Source organism: Leptopilina heterotoma, unplaced genomic scaffold (genome assembly GCF_015476425.1).
Source record: "Leptopilina heterotoma isolate Lh14 unplaced genomic scaffold, ASM1547642v1 Lhet_201, whole genome shotgun sequence".
Lineage (NCBI taxonomy): Eukaryota > Metazoa > Arthropoda > Insecta > Hymenoptera > Figitidae > Leptopilina > Leptopilina heterotoma.
This window is the reverse complement of record NW_025110916.1, coordinates 711,217-737,186: the sequence shown is the minus strand read 5'-3', so window position 1 is coordinate 737,186 and position 25,970 is coordinate 711,217. Positions and strand designations below refer to the sequence as shown.

Below are 25,970 nucleotides of genomic sequence, written 5' to 3'. Positions count from 1 at the left end.
TACAGATCCATGCATACAGTTGCGTGCAAAAGTATTGGGCCAAACATTTTTTTATACATATTTTACATAAATAAAATTAAAATCAATTATAAATTTTTTAACGTATATTACTTTTATAATAACAACAAAAAATGTAAGTTTCTAATCGTTTTTATGCATTTAATATAAATTGAAATGAAAATAACAATACAGTTCCCGATATCAAATACCAACTGTTAAACACGAGAAAAAAGAAAAAGCACCTTTCGCCAATTGTATGGAGACCAATGTTGATGCTCCTTTGCAAATTCCAATCTACTCTTCCTATTTTTTAAAATATTAATAAGTAGTTTATTAACACCGAGCCCAAAAAGTCTCACTTCCTTTAGTCAACTCGTGAAACAGTACTCCGACTGATCTCAGGAAGTTTTTCATTTCGTAATTCGCAAGCTATAACTGCAGAATTTGTTTCGGATTTGTTACTACTCTCTTTTTAATCACTTTATTAACACGATTAACGGTTTTTCTCGGCCATCCAGGAGATTCTTTATCTTACAAAGTATTCATAACTTTGAATTTTACAATAACATTATTCACGGTAGTCATTCTTATTGATAATAATACTGCTATTTCACGAGAAATTTTTCCTTTATCGTGAAGCTTTATTACGATTTCACGTAATTGTAAATTAGTGCGCTTTGTCATTTTGACAAGATAGAACTGATGCTTGTTAGATTTGTCGATAATTATTTCAATACCCGACCACAATTGTAAACAAAAATAGTAAATAATTGATTTCCAACCCATTGTCGAAAGATGGCCCGATATTTATGAACACGTATATATTGTTTTTTTCATTTTAATTTACATTAAATATATAAAAACGATTAGAAACTTACATTTTTTTTGTTATTGGGGCATTCTTTCTGAATCCGGCCACCCCCCTCCACACTTTATTTTTTAAGATAAAATGTATGTATGCTCAAAATTTTTGTAAGAAAGTCAAGTTTTTGATGCCGCATGGCTCTAAAAATATGGCCAATTGAGTGAATAACAAATAAAAATAAAGTAATCTTTCACAAATTCTTTGTAATCTTTCTTGTAAAAGAGAAAAACATTTTACTTATGTAGTTTTAACACTGTACCCTCAAAATAATGAAAACCACCCCCCCCCCTAAACATAGGTTTAAAATAGTTCTAATTTTTCTTTAAAAAATTAGTTAAAAAATAACATTTATGAGGCTCGTGATTTTATCAGAATATATTTTAATCAAATTAACCCCCATAAAAATAATTACCAATAAACAAAATCATCCCCTGTACATTATTTGGTAAATTTTGTAATAATTCTCATGAACATAGACATAACATTTTTTTTTAGATTCTACAAGTCATGGAATTTTCTCACAATATATATTATATTTAAACTAAAACTAATATTAATAAAAATAGCCCATAAAAATCATCCCCTAATCATAATTTTCACACATTTCTAATTATTCTTAAATAAATTGTGTACAAGAAATTTAAATACGGTTTCTGAGGTCCAGAATTTGTTTTGTATATATTTCAATCAAATTCACACCCACAAAAATAATGACCAATAAACAAAAAACATCCCCTGTACATTATTTGGTCAATTAGGTAATAATTCTCATGAACATAGACATAACATTTTTTTATAGATTCTATAAGTTATGGAATTTTCTCACAATGTATAATGTTTAAACTAAAACTAATATTAATAAAAACAGCCCCTAAAAATCATCCCCTAATCATAATTTTCACAAATTTAGAATTATTCTTAAATAAATTGTGTACACAAAATTTAAATACGGTTTCTGAGGTCTAGAATTTATTCTGAATATATTTCAATCAAATTCACCCCCATAAAAAGAATGACTAATGAACAAAAATCATCCCCTGTACATTAGTTGCTTAATTTGTTTTAAATCAGTAAAGAATAAAAATTTTTCAATAAAAGAATAATTTTTTAAAACGTTTTTTATTACTATGTGATACAACATATTTGAACATCACTATTTGAAACATAATGCAATAGCAAAGTTGTTAAAATAATGTTTAGGGGATGATTTTTAAGGTTTCGTTGAGCTGTAAATTTAATTCGTGTATAAGTCGGAAAATTCCTATAATATAAAGAATTAACAAAAAAATGTTAGTAGATAGGCAGGGAGGGTTCTAACTCAAGATCCCTGCACCGACATGTTACCGACACTTTTAGCCCAGACTCAAACCACTTAGCCAAGACTCAAACCCTTGTGGGGGGGGGGTATTCAGACTGTTATGCTGAGCCAGATATGACGTCATACTTCCTAGAATTTTCGGGGGGGGATATTGAGATCATGATGCGAATGTGATTCTTGGAATTTATCTAATTTCTTGGAATTATAAAACAATCCTAGAATTTGATGACACATTATCATTGGTATTTCCTGTTTTTGTTTTTTACATGGTGCATTCTTTAACGATGACGCATAATTTCTTTGTTTTTCGCAAAATAGGGTTGATGACTCAGAGTTTTGGAATTTTTTATTGATGACTCATTTCCTGTTTTTGTTTTTTACATGGTGCATTCTTTAACGATGACGCATAATTTCTTTGTTTTTCGCAAAATAGGGTTGATGACTCAGAGTTTTGGAATTTTTTATCGATGACTCATTATCATTGGTATTTCCTGTTTTTGTTTTTACTTATTTTATTCTTGGAATTATTATTTTCGTCTAAATATTGCAAATCACTGTTTATTAGATTCTTATCTAAGGAATTTTTACAAACATTTTTGGTTCTTTTCATAAGAATGCTTTTGATCTTACCGAAATTCCAAGAAATCTATAATTAACTTGAAGGTCAAATAGGTCATATCTCATGTATATAAAGAGGGCAATTTTTATAAACGAAATCATTCCTGCAGTTTAAGTTGGTTAATGAACATATTAGCAGAACAACGTCGTGAAATTCAAGTGCGCTTGAACAAATTAATTCAAGAAATACATAAAGTTAAAAGTTTAATTGAAGCAAGGTCGCAGTTAAATATTTTAATAAAAAAATTTGAAAATTTAAATTTAAGTGATGAAAATGAATTTCGATAAATTAAACAAAGCAAGCAAAGTCTTGGTCACCAAAACAACAAAGGAGTTAACCATCGATGCATTCTATAAAGTAACAGACATTCGAAAAATTGATACGAAATTTGGTCCGAAAATTGTTGCTGAAATAAATAATGAATTTAACATTTTCCTACCACCAAGAATGCTAAAAATATTTGAAGAGGATGCAAATCTTTTCAACAGTCTAAAAGCTGAAGCTGTCAGAGGTGGTGTATATTTAAGAAATCGTGGAGGACCTTACAATCAGATAGAGTTTGTTCCTGAGGGAGTTGACCAGTAGAAGACATAAAATGTCATATTTACCATGCAGAGAAATGTTATTATCAAAAATTTACAACTTGAATCCATCATTTACAAAGCAAGTTGTCGTTGGAGCAGAACTAGACATAAATGGGAAAATAATACCTAAAATTCAACTAAGAAGCAGCCATCCACGAGTATCATTGTCTTTGGAGCTTCAAGAATGGCGCCTATTGTGTGATGCAGTAAAACATATAATGCGATTTTTCAACGGAGATTGTGATGCATCAGTGCTGGATTGTGAAACGTTTACAATACGTTTTAGTGTTACATATCGTTTAATATCAATTGAGCGTTTAGATCAATCATTTACATTTAGTGAAACTTCATTTGCAATATTTAATGAACTTATTCCTTGTGTCGAACAAAAATATGTAGAACTATCAAAATTCAATTTGCAGTATAGTAAAGATATAATTGTAAAGTTTATTGCAGAATTAATCTTTAAAAATAATGTAAAGTCTACAAAACATGCCACGGATTTTATTAAAAAACATTACAGTAGAATACTTCAAAAAGTGATGGGAAGAACTAATGTTTTAAATTTAGAGACATTATTGCTGGAACTTGTCACATTTCACTGTAAACAAATATCAAATGAAGCTATTCAACAAATGTCAAATATTCAATATATCAATGGTAAATTATTGTAAAGAGAGGATAAATAAATACAAAAATGCATACAATTCAATTTATTTTTATTTTAACCTTTCTTAAATACATTATAATTCAGATTCGTTTATCCAACTATTATGAGAATTATCAAAACCCAACCATTTTACAAATACATTAGATCCTCGTTTTTTTAATACTTTTTCAACTAAATATACATCTGGATATTTAACTTTAGAAAGTTCTTGCTCGTAAAAGCATCCACTTATTAGATTTTCCTGATAATCCTTTAAGACATATGTTATTGGATTAGTATTTTTTACATCGCTTATAGTAAATATTTCTGTAGTCCAATTTGGTGTATAACCTTTCTCAAAAACATGTTTAACTTTACTTATACGTACTCTATCTCCAACTTTAAATTTCTTATTATATTGCCTGTTTACTGCAACTTTTTTAAATACATTAAACAACAAATTATTTTCATTTTCAGCATTTACATCTATTGGTTTCATTTTTATTGTTCGATGTTTACTATTATTATACGCATTTACTAAATCACTTAATATATCTATCCATTTGTAATTACCGCGTAAACTAAATTGCATCCACATTTTATTCTTCAAAGTACGATTAAATCGTTCACAAATTGACGCTTTCAAATTACTATGAGTAGAATACAAATTAATGTTATAATTTTTAATAAGATTTTCAAAATGTGAATTATAAAATTCTTTTCCTTTATCTACTTGCAAATTTTTCGGTATGCGTTTTTTAATTAAAATAGATTTCATTGCCGCAGTCACATCTTCACCTTTTTTAGACTTTACTGGAACAGCCCAGGCAAACTTTGAAAATGTATCAATGACGGTTAACAGGTACTTGTAACTTTTATTTTCTCTCGCATAAGGTTGCATTTCAACAAGATCAGCTTGCCAAGTCTCGTCAAAACCTCGAATGTCAACACTTCTTCGCTTATAATTTTTTCTCGCTGGTTTATGTAACTCTTTCACCAACTGTAGTTTTTGATCCTCCATTGCTAATTACCTTCAAGTGTGCGCAGTCTGCTGTCTAATTGTAAAATAATGTCTTTGTTGGTAGACATCATCTCTATATTTCTTTCAATACTGATTCTTAGATTTTCAAAATATTTTTTTATCAAATCTTCTAAATCTAAAATCTTTACTACATTGTCATTTACATCATTTCTCACGGAACCGATTACATCATAGATGGCGTTCGTTTTAGATTCAATAACTTTGTTTACAGTATTCAAGTTTACTGCATCACCGTTGCTCTCGGCATCAGCTACGTTACAAAGTTTCTTATTTTCAATAGTAAAATCTCCTTCAGCAGTCAACTTAAAACCAAGTCCTGGTGGACCTCGATTTGAAGTTTCTGTGCTTTTAAACTGACGTCCGAATATGTCGATACTCATCATGAAAATGATAAAAATTTCTACAACTGTTAATTAATAAACAATTCCAGCTTCTCTCAACTCTTCAATAATTGATATAATCTCATTATTATGACTGGGATTTCCAGCTGCTTGAGATGCCAAGAGCAATCTTAAACGATCAACCAATTCATTAGGATCATCCCAATAAACATAATCAATTTTTGCATCTTCTTGTTGAGTCATATATTCTGGAATTAAACCTTCACCAGAATGTACTGCTATATAGTTTAGATATTTTAAACTCTTTTTATCTCTAACAGCGCCATCTGCTTTGTAATATTTTCTATGAGCATTAGTTGATATTACAATATTTTTATAATTTTCCCGATCAACTACACTTAAAACAGCTTCTTCTGGAACTTTTTTGAATAAAAGCTCAAGTAAACCTTTCGTTGCAGGATATGTTTTATTACCTACACTAATATTATTTTGTTCAAAATTTATTCCTGAATTACCAATCATTAATTGCCCTTTAGATAATTTACGAACTCCATATGAAGGATCTAAATCTTTTCCCTTTTCATCCAACATTTGAAGATATAAAATAGCACCATCTTTCTCTGATTTATCTCCATCTCCATTATCATCTCCATCATCATCATCATAATCATCACCGTTATCGTCATCATCAGCAGCTGTTGCAAATGATAAGTCATCTCTTAAAAATGAATCATTCTCTCTCTTAACTTCTTGATCTTCTTCAAACTCTAAAGGAAGGTCTCCCTCTCTTTCAATTTTTACTGGTCGAATTTGTTTGACAATTTCAATGTCGTCAACTAATTTCTGAATTGGTGTCACTATAGGTTTAAAGGTATTATTTAAAGTCTGTTCAATTTCTTCCTTGCCCAATTTCATCAGTCTATGCTTTCGTCGAATAGCATCACTGGCTTTTGCAATTTGACCAAGAATATCTTTTTGTTTTCGCAAATGTTTCAAGTGTGTAGAAGACATGTTGATTGACCAATGTCTTGAATGAAACTGTTTATAAAGAATATCATTTCTCTAATTTTATAAAACAATCAAAACACTTTCTATATCTGCCTTCATTGATATCACGATCTTTATCAATCACTATAAAATCATGGTTATTTTTCCAACAAGAGTTGCAAAGTTTTTTAAATTCCATAAATGTCATATCAGTATTTACATGATCATCATAAATATGTCTAAGATTCATTTCATCTTGTTTGAATAAAACTAGTAAATTAACATTGTCACGTATTAAATGTTTTGGAATGCGCGCATATGTTTGACATAAATAAAAGCAATCCACCGCTTTGTGTCTTCCCATAGCAAAAAAAGCTTTAAAATTATCTTGTTTTTCACATGCTACGTCATCAAATATAAATATTGAGTTTGGTAACGCATTGTTTGGTTCTACAACATCCACATGTTCATTAAATGGAAAGTAGCCAACACCCTCTACTGGTTGCAAAATGTTTTCTAAAAATTTGTATTTTGGTTGATATAACGATTTTGAGTACACATAAACATTTTCAAATCGTAATCCATTGGGATGTATTAAAAGAGCAAGTAAAGCATTTGTCTTTCCACAATTTGACGGTCCACAAAATATTGCTCGCACACTATTTGGCAATAAATTTCCATGACGATTATCTGTTTTTTTATTACAATCTTGAACAAGAGTGTCAAAATTGTAAACTGGTAATTTAATCGATTGTGCTTCGAACTCCATTCTTACGATAACTGAGGTTAAAACTATAAATACAAGGTTTTTAATAGTTTCAATGTCAGTTTACTGTAGTCGCTTGTAACGTTTGCATGCAAGTCCAATAATAAGGTCCATGCTACTTTACAGCATCTGATTGCTAGGTCTAGTTTTTTAGGAGAGGTTTGCGATTTGGTGTCGATCGTCAACTCTTTCATGCTTTGGGCAAGGTCCACGTTTCCTACTGTCGGAGGCAATTGGGATAATTGACTATTACTGTGATAATTGACTATTGCTGTCATAATTTTTTTGTTAGATCATTAAAGGTCGACTGTTTGTAGTCAAATGGCAAAAAACTATAAATACATTGGTTATATAGATTTCCCCTTTAGTCTTGAAAAAGTTTTCTAACCGTAAAGAATATAAATATGGGTGTAAATAAAAAACAAATTAGTTTAAAGAAAACTTCGAAAAGAGTAAGACGAGGTAGAGGTATTTTGAATAAAATTATCAATAAATTACCTTTCGAACTTCATATACCTGGCTATCAATACTGTGGTCCAGGAACAAAATTAGCAAAGAGATTAGCACGAGGTGATCCAGGAATCAACCCTCTCGACGCTGCTTGTAAACAGCACGATATTTCTTATTCAAAAAATAGGGAAAGTGTAGAAGCGAGAAACGCAGCTGATAGAGTACTTGCTGATAAAGCTTGGCATCGTGTGTTTGCTCCTGACGCAAATTATAGTGAAAGAGCTGCAGCTTACGCAATAACAAATGCAATGAAGGTCAAATCAAAATTGGGCATGGGAATCAAGTCAAAAGAAAATATGAAGAAAAAGAGGGAAAATAAAAAATCAACGTTGAGGAAGATTGTAACCGCAGCTAAAAAATCTATGAAATTGGATACAAATGCCCAGTCTACTATTAAATCAGCACTTGAAGGTGCACGTTTGGCAGTTAAAATTGCTGGTGGCAGGCGAAAAATTAATAAACCTCGAGTTTTACCGATACCTTCTAAAGTGGGAGGAATTTTACCTTTTCTTATTCCTTTGTTTGCGGGTTTAAGTGCAACAGGGGCTCTAGCAGGGGGAGCAGCTGGCATAGCTAAAGCTGTAAATGATGCAAATTCTGCAAAACGTCAACTAGAGGAAAGCAAGCGACACAATCAAACAATGGAGTCTATTGCCTTAGGAAAAGGGCTCTATTTAAAACCATATAGGACAGGTCTAGGGTTACACCTTAAACCTTATAAAGCAGGACAAGGATGCAAGTCAAAAAACTTGAAGTAAAGCTACCTCACCGTGCGCTAACAGATTTAGATTTACTAAAATTTGCAAAGCTTTTAAAAATTCCATATTTTCGAGGAGTTTTTATGCGAAATGAACTACCTATGCGTGGTCCTAAAGAAACTGAATTTGCAATTATTAATCTAGATGATAAAAATGGCCCCGGTACACATTGGTGTGCATATAAAAAGAATAAAGATAAAATCGTATATTTTGATAGCTTCGGTAATCTTCGACCACCTTCGGATCTTGTTAAATATTTTGGTGTTGGTAGCATAAAATATAATCATAAACGATATCAAAACTATAATACATATGTATGCGGACATTTATGTCTTAAATTTTTATGTAAACAATTGAATATTCCTGATTTGTATACTCTGCATATAAATAAATGATATTCTTAGTTTAAACGTTAGTTATTACTTTGACCTCATCATGGACGATTCACTTATTTTAACGTTGTCTGGAAATTCTTCCATCTTAGAATCTCAATTTTTTCCACCAATAGAGTTGTCTAATTTTAAAAATTATGCTCTTGGTCTTGTTGAATTTTTAACTTTTAATTCTATTCCTAATATAGATGTTGGAAAGAATAAATTTTACGTAGGAAATGAAGAAATTATTATACCCACAGGAAGTTATGAAGTTAGTGATATTGATCAAGTTTTGCATTTAATTTTAAAAAATAAAGGAATTAATTTTAGAATCAAACCAAACAATAATACATTGAAATGTACAGTTTATTGTGATGAAGAAATTAATTTTAAACCCAATGATTCTATAGGTAGTTTGTTAGGATTTTCTCCTCGCAAATTAAAAGCTCAAGAATACCATGAGTCTGATCAACCAGTATCAATCATTAAAATAAATTCCTTAAGAGTAGAATGTAATATAACAACGGGAGCATACATTAATGGTGAAAAAGTGCATACAATTCATGAATTTTTTCCTATTGTTCCACCAGGATATAAAATAGTGGAAGTACCAAATCACGTCATTTACTTGCCAGTCGCTGTCAAGACAATAGACTATATTCAGTTGCGAATTGTAGACCAAGACGGAAATTTAGTTAATTTTCGAGGGGAAACTTTAACAATAAGGCTTCATATTAAATCCTTAAAATAATGGGTATTGTTTTTAATAATAGAAAAAGGATTGGTTTTGGTTATAAAATTAAGACACCATGCCAGAAGCAAATCAGTCGTCGGCGAATCTTGAAGAGATTAACACCTCAGAACCTACAACTACTAAAAAATCTCGGTCTAAAGATTGTAAAAAAAGGAAGAGAGTAAAAAAGAGATTTAAGGTTATTTTTACTTGTATTTGTGCCTTTGTATTTCAACGTATTATTATTTGCTATGGAAGGGGAAATTTTAAATATTGATTCACCAGTAATTTTTGATGAATCTATTGCTCATTATGACGTTCATGCGCAACAACCATACACCTCATCAACATACAACAATAGTGACGAAATCCGCATCACGGTACAGAATCAGGATCATTGCTTATTTCCAAGCAAAAGCTCGATTCACATCACTGGAAAACTTGTGAAACCTGATGGAACAGCTCTAGAGCGTACAAATTTAATTTCTAATGGCATATGTCATTTATTTGAAGAAGCAAAGTATGAACTTAATGGTGTAGAAATTGATAAAAATAAAAATGTTGGTCTTACAAGTTTAATGAAAAATTATATTTCTCTCGATTCTAGTCAAAATAAATTTCTTGAAAATGTTGGCTGGTTAGAATTTACGAATGAACCAACCTTAACAAATGCACAAGGTTATTTTGATGTTTGTGTTCCTTTAAGTATGATTTTTGGTTTTGCTGAAGATTACCAAAAAGTTATTATTAACGCAAAACATGAGCTTATTTTAATCAGATCAAGAACTGATGCTAACGCAGTGTTGCAAGTAGCACCTTTAGAAGAGTTTAAAATTGTCATTGAAAAAATTGAATGGTTATTACCATACATAAAATTATCAGATGCTCGAAAGTTTAAATTATTAAAATATATTGAAAAAGATCCATCTATTCCAATAAGTTTTAGAACTTGGAAATTGTATGAATATCCTTTATTACCAATTACTCCTAAGCATATTTGGAGTGTAAAAACTTCAAGTCAATTAGAGAAACCTAGATTTATTGTATTAGGGTTTCAGAGAAACAGAAAAAATAATACAGTTCAAAACTCTAGTTATTTTGATCATTGTAATTTATCTGATGTAAAATTATTTTTAAATTCACAATGTTATCCTTATGGCAACATGAATCTGAATATTGGTAGAAATCAGTACTCTACTTTATATGAAATGTTTACAAATTTTCAAGCATCTTATTATAGTAAAGAGTCTCAACCAATTTTATCAAAAAAAGAATTTTTACAATATGCTCCTTTAGTTGTAGTAGATTGTTCAAAACAAAATGAGTCTTTAAAAAGTGGACCAGTTGATATCCGCTTAGAATTTGAATCAAAAGAAAATTTTCCCGCCAATACTTCAGCTTATTGCTTAGTTTTGCATGACCGCATCGTTGAATATAAACCAATCAGTGGAATTGTCAAAAAAATTGTTTAACTTTAAGCTTATATATATTTAACTCTTTACGCGTAATGAGATTAGTTGATTTAAAAATGCAGTACTTGATGGATGTGCAAGGATTCAAATTGCCAATTAATAAATTTGTTTTAAAAGAATTAGCTATAGTTTCTGTAAATAATGATTCAATACCAATAAATATGGTTTTCCAACCTCCTTGTCCATGGAATTGCGTCACAAACAAATATAAATTTATCAATCGTTGGTTAGAAAATAAATTCCATGGTATTCGTTGGAATGCTGGTGATGTACCGTACGTTTATTTAAAAGAAATTTTAGAAAATGTGTTTAAAGAAGCAAAGACAATTTATGTTAAAGGTTTAGAGAAGAAAAAATGGTTAAAAAGCTTAATCGATGAAAAATATTGTATAGAAATTATCGATATGAATGATTTAAATTGGCCTTCATTAAAAAAATTAAACATTGAAACATGTATTGGAACTTGTTCAAAACATTTAATCAACAAGAAAACATTTACTTGTGCTCTTCAGAATGTTATAAACTTAAAAACTTGGTTCTGCAAAAACTGTAATATTTAAGTATTTTAGTTTAAAATGTATTCTATTTTTTTCCTCAATAAAATTATAAAATATCAATTGCACTGTAATTATTATTTCTAACCTAACCTTATTGTTTTCAGGAATAAGAAACGACATTTATTTTAAATACATTTATTTATTATAACAAATTACAATATTTTTTAAGTATAATTTATTGTAAAAATTGTATAAATCGAATAGCAGAGAACTAATACAAACTACATTTTAAATAAATATTTACATTTTATACATCAATTTCATCTATTTCCATTGGATCATGCTGTTGGTAACCCCAAGGAAAGGTGTCAGTTTTCCCTGGTATCAAAATTCTTTTATCATCCTGCCAACTGAGAGCAATTTTATTTTGTTTGACAGTAAATACTTCATGTTTTTTGCTGCGTATAAAGTGCTGAGATCGGATCAGGTTTTCATTTTCATTGAGAGTATGCTTAAAATCATCGAAACCTATTTTTTTTAAAGTTGAATATTTTACCCCTTTTGCTTTCTTTTTAGCTTCCTCATCACCCCATAACTTGAATGCATATAGTTTTGATCTTAAACCTATAAATTCGTCTACAATTTTACCGTTATTTTCGTCTTTCATAAGACCCAGGATTTTTTTATTTGCAAGTGGTATATTATAAATGTTGTTTTCAGGATAATCGGATGTATCGAATTTATGTAAATCTCTTTTAATATAATCATAAAAATTTGGTACTGTGATGTGATAAACAAGACTGTCAGTATCTGTGTAGAGTAATTTTGCAGAATCACTGAAAGTCTCGTTAATGTAATTGTAATGAAAGTCATATGTTATTATTTTTGATATGTCTAGAATAGTGAATCCTATGTAAATTGGTTTGTTAAAGTATACCTTTGTTTTATTCATCTCAATAATGACCATATCTTTATCGAATATGGTGCAACTATGAAAGTTTGGTTGAGCAATTAAATTTTTCGCGCAATACCTTCCCTCCCATTTTGTTATTAATCTAACATCTTTGTGTTTTCTAACATTTTCCATTGTCTTGCCAAATACAGAATTGTTCATTAGCTTGTAAAAATTCTTCTCAAATTCATTACTCGATTTTTTTCTAAGCTCGGTATTTAAATCAATGTAGGGTTTTAACCATTGCTTTTGCTTAAATTTTAAAACTCTATGTATTTTAGTTAATTTCATTCCCAAAGATAAATATAGCTTTAAATTTCTATAGTGAATTGTATAGTTCTTCTTTGGTAATAAATTTGGAATCAATTTAGGAATTTTACATTTTGGGAGAGGAGGTATGAAATGTTCAGGGCATAAGGGCAAGTCTTTATGTGAATCATGAAGTTGAGTTGGATAATCTAAATCTACTTCAAGAATATATCCTTTTGAAGAATTATCTGGAATATTTAGGAAAAAGTCATTACTATAATTTTCTAACCATTCAAAATCTGTATATGGCAAGCTCTCGCTCATAGAAGCACCATACTGATTATTTATATCGAAATACATGATATAAGATTCTGGTATTAAGGGATTAAAATCTTTTTCCATAAATCTATTATTAGCTTTCGCGTATCTGTTTGAGCATTGTGAAACACCACCTCTAATTCCCTTTTCAATAAAAAGCAACATTTCTACATCTGTCAACAAATCAAGTTTTATGTCTGTGTACTTGAGCATAGCGTCAAATGCCAGTCCTGGGGCAGTATAGTAATGTAACGCGTCCAAGTTATAAGTTGTAAAACAGGTTTTTCTAAAATTTTCAAAAATGTCGGCAAGTAGTAGAACGTCAGTCTGTAAATACAAGTCAGAGTATTCTCCTATTGTTTTTAAATTAAACGTTTTCCATACGTTACAAGCATGTTCATAGTCTTCGTCTGAAATATAAGCGTCATTTAATTTAGAGTAGAAAGAGTCTTTTACTGGCAATTGTCCTTCTTCTAATTTTTCCCAGCTACTAACATATTCGTAAGGAAATATTCCTTTTCTTGTCAATAAATTAAACTCGTCCATATTTTTACAATACTTTTTAGTAATTTTTTTCTCATCATTTTCAAGATAGGAGGATAATTTGTCTAAACTGCTGGGCATAAATCTAAATGAATCCAGAAATCTTAATACTACTTTTGTGCCTTTGACATACTTTGAAAATGAAATGTACTTTTCCTTGTTTATTGGTAACAGTTTCATTTCACCCTCAAAAGACGTTGCTAAAGCTTTAATAATGAAATGTGCATCATATCCTGACAAGTTGTGAAAAATTATGGGAACAACATGCGAATCTTTATAATTTACATTGCAACCTTGATGTGCTGGACCACGATATTTTCCCGTGAAATGACAATGGTCGCGGTGTTTAATGTCATCATTTTCAAAAGGTTTTTCACAAATATGACAAACTGTTGCTGTATCAAATTGAATTTGTTGTAAAATAGTTAAATTTTCCATTGGAATAATATTTGTAAAATAAGTATTTGCTTTTTCAGCCAATTGTTTTAATTCAGCCATGAACCAATCAACACAATCTGGACCCCGATATGATTTAAATTCTGAAAGAGATTCGTTAAAATTGCAATGTACATAGAAAGCAAAACTTGTTGGGATATGTTTTTGGTATGTTGATGTGTTTGTGTGTGTACTTGCTATAGGTTCTAAGAGACTTTCAGTGTCAGCATACACGACAAAGGGAACACTTTCTTTATTTCTGTAATTTTTAAATTTTAAAATTTTATTCTCTTCATTAGGTAAAATCACTCGACACATGTTTATTTTATCACAATCAATTTTATGATTATTAAATGATTTTTCATATTTAAAATGGCATAAACATCTATCACAAAATATGGTTCGATTTCGATCTTTTGTTATTTGAGATTTTACTAATCGAGATAAATTATTAATTAATGCAAAATGATAAACTTTGTTATTTTGAAAATTATTATCATCATCATCATCGTCTAAATCAAGTTCTGTATTTTCAATCATTAATAAGTGATAAGTAGGTTCATCTGATTTGTTTTTACTTAAATAAAGTGGAACAATTTCATTCTTTTTATTACTGCTTTTATCAATTCCGTAAACATTAATACTTAAATTGTTTAATTTTTCAAATTTTGGAATATCGCTGAGAGTAATGGGGAATTCAAAATCATCAAACTTTAAATCAGTATCTTTAAAGTGAGGATATGAACTTGTACGTTCCTTATTCTTTACAACTTGATAACGTTGTGCAATGATGGACCATAAAAAACAATGTTTGTCATTATTTATAACATTAATAACAGCTCTTTTATCAATTATAAATTTTGGCATTCTTATAAATGTTGAGTATCCAGCCGCAAGAGGGACATATTTATTTATATTAACACTTAAATTTATAATTTCATTTAAAGACCAACCTGACTTTTTTTGTTGAAAATCATCAATCTTAACAAAAAGTTTTTCACGAATTTTATGATCAAACCATTCATCAAAGTTTGTTGATTCTAAAATTTTTGAATTTCTAGTATTGAAATATTTAATATCTTCAATTTCCTCACCTTCTTCTAAAACAGTATAATTTGCCGCAAGAACAACATTAACTTTCATGTTTCCTACCTTTTTAAATGCATTTTTTAATCGAGAAATAATCATTTTCTTTGCATCACTGAGAAAACTGTCCATATTTTTATGTTTCAAATAATTAACAACACCTGTTCTAATTCTATTCTCGAAAGCATTCTCTAATTCTTCCCACCTGATCCATCTCTCATCCTTTTTAAATAAACCAGTTCCTGTTCTTCTTAGTTTCTTAAACTTTCTGCTATTTGCTTTCAATAGTCCAATAGTTGACAAAATCTTTTTTTTCTCTCCACATGACACAGATCCATTTCTTAACAATTTATTCAGTAATCTAATGTTTTTTACACTATTATTTATCCAAAAATTTAATTCCTCTGTTGTAGTTTTTTTACTTAATGTTTTAAAAGCATTGTTCATAATTTTCACAAAATCTTTACAATAGTTAGAGCTTTTATCAGTTTCCATAACTTTACTTGCTGCATTTAATTTATCTAAATTCATTTTTATCACTTGTATTAAATGTCAATTTTTTTCACTACAATGATTAACTCCGATCAGACTAAAATTAAACTTTTAACTATAGCGATTTTTTTTTAAAACGAGATTTTTTAAGCGCACTTGAATTTCACGATGAAATTATGATATGTTGATTGAACAACTTAAACTGCAGGAATGGTTTTGATAAGAAAAATTGCCTTCTTTATATACACAGATTATGACTAATTTGATTTCAAGTTAATTATGGTTTTCTTAGAATTGTGGTAAAAAACAAAAACAGGAAATACCAATGATAATGAGTCATCAACCCTATTTTGCGAAAAACAAAGAGATTATGTGTCATCGTTAAAGAATGCACCCTGTAAAAAACAAAAACAGGAAATTCCAATGATAATGAGTCATCAATAAAAAATTCCAAAACTCTGAGTCATCAACCCTATTTTGCGAAAAACAAAGAAATTATGCGTCATCGTTAAAGAATGCACCATGTAAAAAACAAAAACAGGAAATACCAATGATAATGAGTCATCAACCCTATTTTGCGAAAAACAAAGAAATTATGCGTCATCGTTAAAGAATGAACCCAAAAAACAGGAAATTCCAATGATAATGAGTTATCAACCCTATTTTGCGAAAAACAAAGAAATTATGTGTCATCGTTAAATAATGCACCCTGTAAAAAACAAAAACAGGAAATACCAATGATAATGAGTCATCAATAAAAAATTCCAAAATTCTGAGTCATTAACCCTTTGGAAAATTCTAGGATTGTTTTATAATTCCAAGAAATTAGATAAATTCCAAGAATCACATTCGCATCATGATCTCAATATCCCCCCCCCCGAAAATTCTAGGAAGTATGACGTCATATCTGGCTAAGCATAACAGTCTGAATATCCCCCCCCCCACAAGGGTTTGAGTCTTGGCTAAGTGGTTTGAGTCTGGGCTAAAAGTGTCGGTAACATGTCGGTGCAGGGATCTTGAGTTAGAACCCTCCCTGCCTATCTACTAATGTTATGTCGATGTTCAGGAGAATAATTACTAAATTGGAAATTAATGTACAGGGAGTGATTTGTGTTCATTGGTCATTATTTTTATGGGGGTGAATTTGATTAAAATATATTAAAACGTAGAGTGTTTTCAGGACCTTAATTTTTGTCAAATAAAATTGTTTATATTGTGGCCTTGGGTCCAAAAGATTTGAGAAAGTTGTTAAAAATCAGCAATTATTACTTTATTTCATCGAATGCATTTTCACTGTGAACACAGCTCATCAGGACTACAGAAAAAATATAAAAAAGTTGAGTAAATAGAAAATATGAAATCAATAGCAACATTGTGTGTGGAATAGACCTACCACATTGTTCAATGATACAAATTTATAAAACTTTTAAAAAATTTAAATTCGAAAAGTTTTTAAAGGCCAACATAACCTCAAAGTCGAGACCTGTCAAAAAATGGAATAAAATTTGTTCGGATTTACTGGATTCTTGTTTGAACAAGATCCATCGAGACTTCCTTCATTTGGAAATGTTCTGTTGGATTTTTATTTATTATAAAATGAAGGAAGTCTCGATGGATCTTGTTCAAACAAGAATCCAGTAAATCCGAACAAATTTTATTCCATTTTTTGACAGGTCTCGACTTTGAGGTTATGTTGGCCTTTAAAAACTTTTCGAATTTAAATTTTTTAAAAGTTTTATAAATTTGTATCATTGAACAATGTGGTAGGTCTATTCCACACACAATGTTGCTATTGATTTCATATTTTCTATTTACTCAACTTTTTTATATTTTTTCTGTAGTCCTGATGAGCTGTGTTCACAGTGAAAATGCATTCGATGAAATAAAGTAATAATTGCTGATTTTTAACAACTTTCTCAAATCTTTTGGACCCAAGGCCACAATATAAACAATTTTATTTGATTAAAATATATTCAAAACAAATTCTGGACCTCAGAAACCGTATTTAAATTTTTTGTACACAATTTATGTAAGATTAATTGGAAATTTGTGAAAATTATAATTAGGGAATGATTTATAGGGGTTATTTTTATTAGTTTTAGTTTAAACATAATATATATTGTCAGAAAATTCCATGACTTGTAGAATCTATAAAAAAATGTTATGTCTATGTTCATGAGAATTATTAAAAAATTTATCAAATAATGTACAGGGGATGATTTCTGTTTATTGGTCATTATTTTTATGAGGGTTAATTTGATTAAAATATATTCTGAATAAAGCATGAGCCTCATAAATGTTTTTTTAACTAATTTTTTTAAGAAAAATTAGAACTATTTTAAACCTATGTTTAGGGGGGGTGGTTTTTATTATTTTGAGGCTACAGTGTTAAAACTACATAAATAAAATGTTTGTTTCTTTTACAAGAAAGATTACAACGAATTTGTGAAAGATTACTTTATTTTTCTTTGTTATTCACTCAATTGGCCATATTTTTAGGGTAGTTTGGTCGATTTTTTGGACATACTGCCCAACCCCTAAATGGAAATAAAATTCGCCATGCGGCATAAAAAACTTGACTTTCTTACGAAAATGTTGAGTATACATACAACATTTTATCTTAAAAAATAAAGTGTGCAGGGTGGTGGCCTGATTCAGAAAGAATGCCCCAATTATAAAAGTAATATACGTTAAAAAATTTGTACATGATTTTAATTTTTTTTATATAAAATATTTATAAAAAAATGTTTGGCCCGATTCTTTTGCACGTAACTGAACATGAGTTCGCATTACAGTTAGTACCTAAAGACTTGCCTCTTGACAATTACTATTACTCTCTTGTTAGAAACATTTATACATCAGTTTTTGATTAAAATAAATCTCAATTTGTACCAAATAAATGGATCTTTTTCCATTTCTGAGAGAATGTATTTTTGAGCACGACTGTACGTGTTTTTCCCGAATTTAACTATGTTCACGATTTTAGCAAAATACGTGCCGTACCCGGCTTTAGCGCAAAACTTGCTTTTCTTGATTTTTCTTACATAATAAATGGACTAAGAGTCCTATATATAAACCCTGAAAAATGCAGAGCGATTGTCAAAAGTTCCAGTGCAGTTCAGTGCGGACAATATCATTGTATATAGAGCGACCCAGTTTAATCGCGAGTTATTGTATTACTTCCCGTAAAAATGTGCAAGAGAAGCAATTAACACTTAGAATCAATAGTTTGCTGTATTAACTGTCGTATTTGTGATTAATAATAATAATACATTCTGAACTGTTAATCATTATAATAATTAAAAAATCCATAAAAAGGAATATTATTTTTGTTTTAGCGCAAAATTATTTTATTTAAAAGCTTCGCTCTTGCTCAAACCGTTCTATATCGTGATTCAGAGTAGAGGTGTTATCATTAATGAAGTATTAACGAGTATTAATTAAACCTTCGTAAGAAAGTATATTTTGGTAACAAATAAAATAAATTTAAAATATTAAAATGATCGTAGAAATAATAATAATAAAATATCGTTTCGCCGGAATCTAAAATGTCGAGTTGTTACGTTACCGTGTGCGAGATGATCGTTACTTTTTCTGTAATTTTAATCATTGTAATAATAATTAATAAACTCATAAAAAGGAATATTATTTTTGTTTTAACGCATTTCGCTTACGTCGGTGAAGAGTAAGGACGCTACCTCACACTGCGCCTGAACCAAAAAAAAGTTTGACAAAAATGGATCTAAAATCTGGTTGTTGGAAATGTTTCTGCATCATATCAAAAGTAAAAATATTTAACGAAATTCTTTGATAGCCAAAATTCTCTAAATTTTAACGTAAAATCACAAAACAAAGTTGGGCGCCAGACTTACTGATAAGTCAAAATAGGCAGAAAAACCAAAAAAATCAAAATAGTCATAATTAATCACTTAAAAAATTTCTACAGCAAAATTAAGCTAAATTTTGTTATTCCCCTTTCTCGAAATTACGGAATTTAAATGGCACATTGACTAGTTTGCGGTTGTTAATTTTAACAAGGGGGGTGGGTTGTTCGTTATAATCGAGAATCTTCTCTCGTCTCTTTAACTCAAAATAAAATAAAACAAATCGAAATAAAATTCATATTAACAAGAATATATTTGATAATAATCTCTACATGACTTGTGAATTTCAAAAAAAATATTAATGAACAAAGTGATCAATTCAACATTCAACACTCATTTCATACTACGAAACGACGCGAACTAAACGGCAAAATTATAGCGAATTTAAATTGACTCGATCTCGACAAATTTTAATAAATTTTCTTTAGATAATTTACATGATCAATGCTTGCTTAATTTCGATAAACTTAAATTATGCAGAAATTGACGCATAATAATCATAATTAATCATCGTAAACAATTTCTTTGGTTTATCGCTTGAATATCGCTAAATATCGTTAATTTTTAAAGACTCGATAATTAATAATTACTTTGAACAACTCGATAATGGCGACATTCCGATAATTCAAAATTAAAGTCCATAAAAAACGAGAATAATTTACTCAAAAAAATATAAGCCTGAACTCCTGGAATTTATGTTTTAACCCTATGCGGCATGCATAACATTATAACATTAATTTAAAAATCACAAATGCTTATGAGCGTTTTCAGGGTCGCTGATTACGAATCTGAAGTCTGTTTTCCAAAATTCAAGATGGCAGATCCAATATGGCGGACGAAATTTTTTAGAATTGATCGAAATCGCTTGAAAATAGTTACTCGGGGGTTTTCGGGGTCGCTAATTACGAATCTGAAATTACTTTCAGTAAATAAACGTTAAATTATTGAATAATTGTACCGTCGGCATTTTCGTTACCCGATGTACACCGCGGGGAGGTTGCACGATCGGGATTTGTACATCGTTTAGCCCTGAAAAGGGCAGTTTGGTAAATACTGTTCAAAACTTTATAATAATCAAATTGAGCTGTTTATTTCCTAATAAAATTAACTCATTAATTAAAATTAGCGGATTTTAATTGCTATTATAAAGTTTTGATGTCTCTTGCTTTAAACAAGTGAATTTTTTCAGCAGTGGTAAGCAGCGAAGTAATTTCTTGTGGAAAACAGGCAGAGTGGTACATTGCAAGTTTTACATATCCATGATGTTCGCTTTTGGTCGGCTTTAGTACTGCAATGAGCGCAGCGTCTAGGTGAAGCGATAATTTTAGGCATATGAGCTGATTGACTTTTTCTTTTTTCCTCTGACAATTTTGGTTTGTAAGAAGAGATTGTAATTAATTTACGTTTCTTTCCAGTTGAACTTGGTAGTTTGTGTCCTACCAATTCATCTACTAAACGTAGCGTAAAAAAGACAAGTTCAAATTTAGGATTATTTGACTGACCGCATACCTACGGTGATGGTAACAAACAATAAACAAAATACTATCCATAGTTTCACGAAACAAATAACAAGTGCAAAAAAAATAAGTTATAAATCAGCAATATTTGACTAAACGCATATTTACGTTAATTATAACAAACAATAAACAAAACACTGTTGAGAGTTCAAATAAACTAAAATACTAACTAGACTAAAGCAAATTGCTTCGCTACCACTGCTGAAAATAAAATTCAATTGTTCAAAGCAAGACACATCAAAACTTTATAATAGCAATTAAAATCCGCTGATTTTAATTAACTAGTTAATTTTATTAGAAAATAAACAGCTCAATTTGATTATTATAAAGTTTTTAACAGTATTTACCAAACTGTTCTTTTCAGGGCTAAACGATGTACAAATCTCAATCGTGCAACCTCCCCGCGGTGTACATCAGGTAACGCAAATGCTGACGGTACAATTATTCAATAATTTAACGTTTATTTATTGAAAGTAATTTCAGATTCGTAATCAGCGACACCAAAAACCCCCGAGTAACAACTTTCAAGCGATTTCGATCAATTCTAAAAAAAATTCGTCCGCCATATTGGATCCACCATTTTGAATTTAGGAAAATGGACTTCAGATTCGTGATCAGCGACCCCGAAAACCCCCGAGTAACGACTTTCAAGCGATTTCGATTAATTCTAAAAAAATTCGTTTGCCATATTGGATCCGCCATCTTGAATTTTGGAAAACGGACTTCAGATTCGTAATCAGCGACCCCAAAAACCCTCGAGTGAAGACTTTCAATCAATTACAATTGAATTTAAAAAAAATTTTTTTTGTTCTTTACTTTATTTATAGTTGTTTATAATTTCACGTAACCTCATTCGCTATCAATTTTTTGACATTTAACAATGTTTTGATTATTAATAAACAAAGATTTTTTGATTTTACTTGAAAAAGACTGTATGTAAACAGATATTTTCACAATTTAAAAGGTGGTAATCTGGGTTACCACTATGCCGCAAAGGGTTAAATTAACCAAATTTTTACAAAAAAATAGTCACATCGACTCACCAAGATTTTACCACAAGAGGAACAGATCGCAATTTTTCCTCCTGATGAGGCTTCGCAAGAGGAGGCAGGTTGACTCGACGAAAACGACGATACAGACGAGACGATATAGACGAGACGATACAAAATGATGTGACTCTACGCTGTCGGCCGACCAAATGTTGCTTCTAGCCTCGTGTTTCGACAAGCCGGTCGCGCCTTTTTGGCTAACCTAACCCTAATCTCTAGGACGCAGGCGCATCGTCGTCTGCTACACGGTCACGCGAAACTCATTCAAATTCGAATATCACACATTCTGTAATAATACAATAAAATTGAAAATAACTCGAAATAACAATTAATCAAATAATCGCAATAACTATTTCGCCTAATCTCGAATCTTAACGATTAAATACACGAGAAATTTGACATTTTAAACTTCTAAGACCGGGACACAATCAAAATGAAATTTAACAAAATTAAATCTTTCAAGAATCAAAATTTTCTATAAACTACAGCAGAATTAACCTTTAAAAATGTGTTATCCCGATACCGAGCTAGCGCTCTGGAAGTATAGCAAAAAAAATGTCGGAATTACTCTAAATTAAAAAAATCAAACTATTAAATAATAAACTGAAAAATTGGCAAAATTCTCAAAAAAATATTAAATTACCGTAAAAATCAAATAAGAGACGAATAGGCAAATACGCGCGAAATTACAAAAATAACTAAGAAAACATAAATAAAAAATAAAAATAATACGAAAATGCTGAAATTGGCTGCTAGCGAGATGAAGTGGCCGTTGACAGAAGTCCTTGAACGATAATCATAAGTTTGGCTATATTTGATCTAAGACCCATCCTTCTTTTCGATAACGTTAGATTCCAGATGTCGAATTCTTCTCAATAATTCTCGTACTTTGCCTCGGGAAAACTAGACTACTGCAGGTGGTCCTTATTTTAGTCCGCAGACGATATGTCAAAATCTCGACAAACGTATATTTTGACTACGTTTACGCAGATCCATAATACGATAGTAGAAGGCTCGATACGGAGGCTGGATCTATTTTCTACCACCAAAAGCGTAACTAAAACAAAAAATATAACAAAAAAAACATAGTGATTTTGGACTGTCCGCACCTCATTGACGTCCAGCATCCAAAATTGACGATATAGTTAGATCAGTCGCTCCTCATTGTCGACAAAATCCCAAATAAAAAGGAAGTATACTGTTGTGCCTTAATGTCAACAGTACGCTCGCAAAAAGAGGGCCGGATAGTTGCTAATTTCATCACTCCTCATTGTTGATGAAACCTCCGCAAAATCCACAAAAAATGACAAGTGGGTCACACCTTATTGTTGACCAAATTGCGATAAAGTCCCAGCAGTATTGATCCAAATTCCCATTGCAAACAGGCAAAACGATAAGAGTGTAGTGAAATCAATATCCAACCAAAATCGAAAGTCGGGGCGAAAGAATACCCAGAATTAAAGACGAAATATCCGCATCAATAATATTTTTATCAAACAAAATTACATTTTGTGGCGTGGCAAAAATGTCACGTCACAATATATTTACATGCAAATTTTTGCAAAACGTTAAAATTAAAACTTTTTAACTTCATGTAGGCAAACTAATCACGCAAAAAGTATCTTAAATATTTTTGTATGTAAATATATGTAATAACATTTAAAATAAGACCTCAAAGAAGAAAATTGATTGATATTTGTGAAAGATTTAAGTATTATATTATCAACTTCTAATAAGCTTTATTTCAATTTTCCAGCAGTAAGCAATTAAAAAATTATTTCCTACTACTGAAGCTTTTGTGATTTTTCATTAAAATGCTTTTACTTTATTTTATTAAATACTCAAGTATTTGTAACAAATTAATATGATTTTTAATTGTGAAAAACACCTTTAATTGATGTGCTCAAACAAGTAGTAACTATTTGTTATTTTAAGAAAAAATGCATAATATAAGAACTAGAGGTGTGCAAAATTCGAATCGAGAGAAAATTTGATTCGAACTTGCCAATTCAAAATTCGAATGTTCGAATCGCACAACTCGACTCGGTCTTCTTTCGATTTGAATCGGCCAATTCGAAGTTTCAAATTTCTAATTGCTCAACTCGACTCGATTTTCGAATAAAGTCAGCCAATTCGAAAATCGAAGTTAGACTTTCGAATCTATGTAATGTGCTATGATGTGTTGCAGTATGTTGTGTTTCGAATTGGCCGAATTTATTTGAAAATCGAGTCGAGCAATTCGAAAGTCGAAACTTCGAATTGGCCGATTCGAATCGAAAGTAGACCGAGTCGAGTTGAGCAATTCGAAATTCGAAACGCCGATTTTCGAATTGACTAGTTCGAATCGAATTATCTCCTATTCAAATTTTCTGTTGTCGAGTCGATTAATGTTTGGTTTGACTCGATTAAATGCACACCTTTTATAATAACGTATCCTTCAGTGTCCAACTAGGGGAATGTGGGGAAAAGTGGGGACCCTAACGTAATAAAATTTTTTTTGTATTTGTCTACATAATATGTCTTATTGTTTGTATTTTTTCAATCAAATAAATAAAATTTTGTGCAAATATTATTAAAATATAATTAATACACTTGAAAGAAATATAAAGGTTACGGAAATATTACCTGAAATATCAGAAAAGTTCTAAACCAACTTTTAACTAAACTTTATATTGAAAAACCCCGAAATTTTAATAAATATTAAGGGGTTATGCCACTCTAGGATTTTAAAAAAATCGATTTTTATTTTTTTGCATTAAATAGTCCCTTAGGGTATCAGAAATAACATATCGTAGTATTACGGCTAGGGAAAATCTCTAAGTAATTTATTATCGTAGTTTCGTATTTTCGTAGCGGCGAGGTCCTTTTGTTAGCGCGCTACGGGAGGTGATCTTTGAAGGATCTAGAGCAGGTATAAGGCTACTTTTCTGCCTAAACTATAGTCTATTCTACACAATTTGGCTTCACAAACAGTATGCAAGCGTCTGTTTCAGTCAGTTAGGCATAGTCAAGCATGTGAAGAGCATATTAACTTTAAACTTTAAACGCGATTATCTGAAAACTACATTTTTCGAGTTGGCCGCACTAACAACTCGTACAATTTTCAACCGATTAAGTTCAAACTTCACAAACATCTTTGAAAATATATTTTTTAAGGCATCACGTAGGATTTTTTTTTATTTTGTATTGTTCATTTCTTATTAACAATTTACTGACGATTTTTTGGTAGAATTTAGAAAGGTTAACTTTAGAAGTGCGCCATTTGACCATGGATCAATATATCGAAAAAATCCTACGTGTTGCTTTAGCTATTGTAATGTACAATAAATAAAAAATTATATACTCAAGATATTTCAAAATTTACGGGAACAGTTGGTGCGGCCACGGACCATATGCGCCACAGAGATGTCGACGGAAAACCCCAACAGCGTCGCCATTTTTCATTAAATTATTATGAAAATTTATATTTTTAAACTTCAAAAGATGTACAATAAACTCCTCATATTCCAATTTTAATTGACTTTATAAATTCTCTGCAAAAAATTCACAAAAAATGCCTATTTTTTCGGTTTCTAGAGTGGCATAACCCCTTAATCAATTTTCTTTGTTTAGGTCTGTAATGATATATTTTATATTATATTTATATATCAATGTAATGATATATTTTTACATATAAAAAATATTTAAGATACCTTTTGCGTGATTGGATTGCCGACATGAAGTTACAAAGTTTTAATTTGAACGTTTTGCAAAAATTTGCATGTAAATATATTGATATCTCAAAAAAAGGATCAGCTAGGATTTTGATCTCAACGGATTTTTACATTTGGTATGATGCAGAAACATTCCCGACAACCAGATTGTGGATCCATTTTTGTCAAACTTTTTTTTGGTTCAGGCAGTGTGACCTGGCCTTCTTGCGAATAAGAA

At 30.3% G+C, this 25,970-nt stretch overlaps 1 protein-coding gene and 2 long non-coding RNA genes across 6 annotated transcripts in view; 1 reads left to right on the top strand and 2 right to left on the bottom strand.

Annotated features, from left to right (window-relative positions):
• The window catches only part of LOC122501095, a 532,769-nt gene that overhangs the window by 306,836 nt on the left and 199,963 nt on the right, over positions 1-25,970 (bottom strand). The window lies entirely within an intron of this gene.
• On the bottom strand, positions 16,785-17,045 carry LOC122501096. The gene is made up of 2 exons (XR_006301538.1): positions 16,984-17,045; positions 16,785-16,905 (listed from the first exon to the last, which is right to left on the bottom strand). It is a non-coding gene; the product is annotated as an uncharacterized LOC122501096 (long non-coding RNA).
• Positions 17,292-17,552, top strand: LOC122501097. The gene is made up of 2 exons (XR_006301539.1): positions 17,292-17,353; positions 17,432-17,552. It is a non-coding gene; the product is annotated as an uncharacterized LOC122501097 (long non-coding RNA).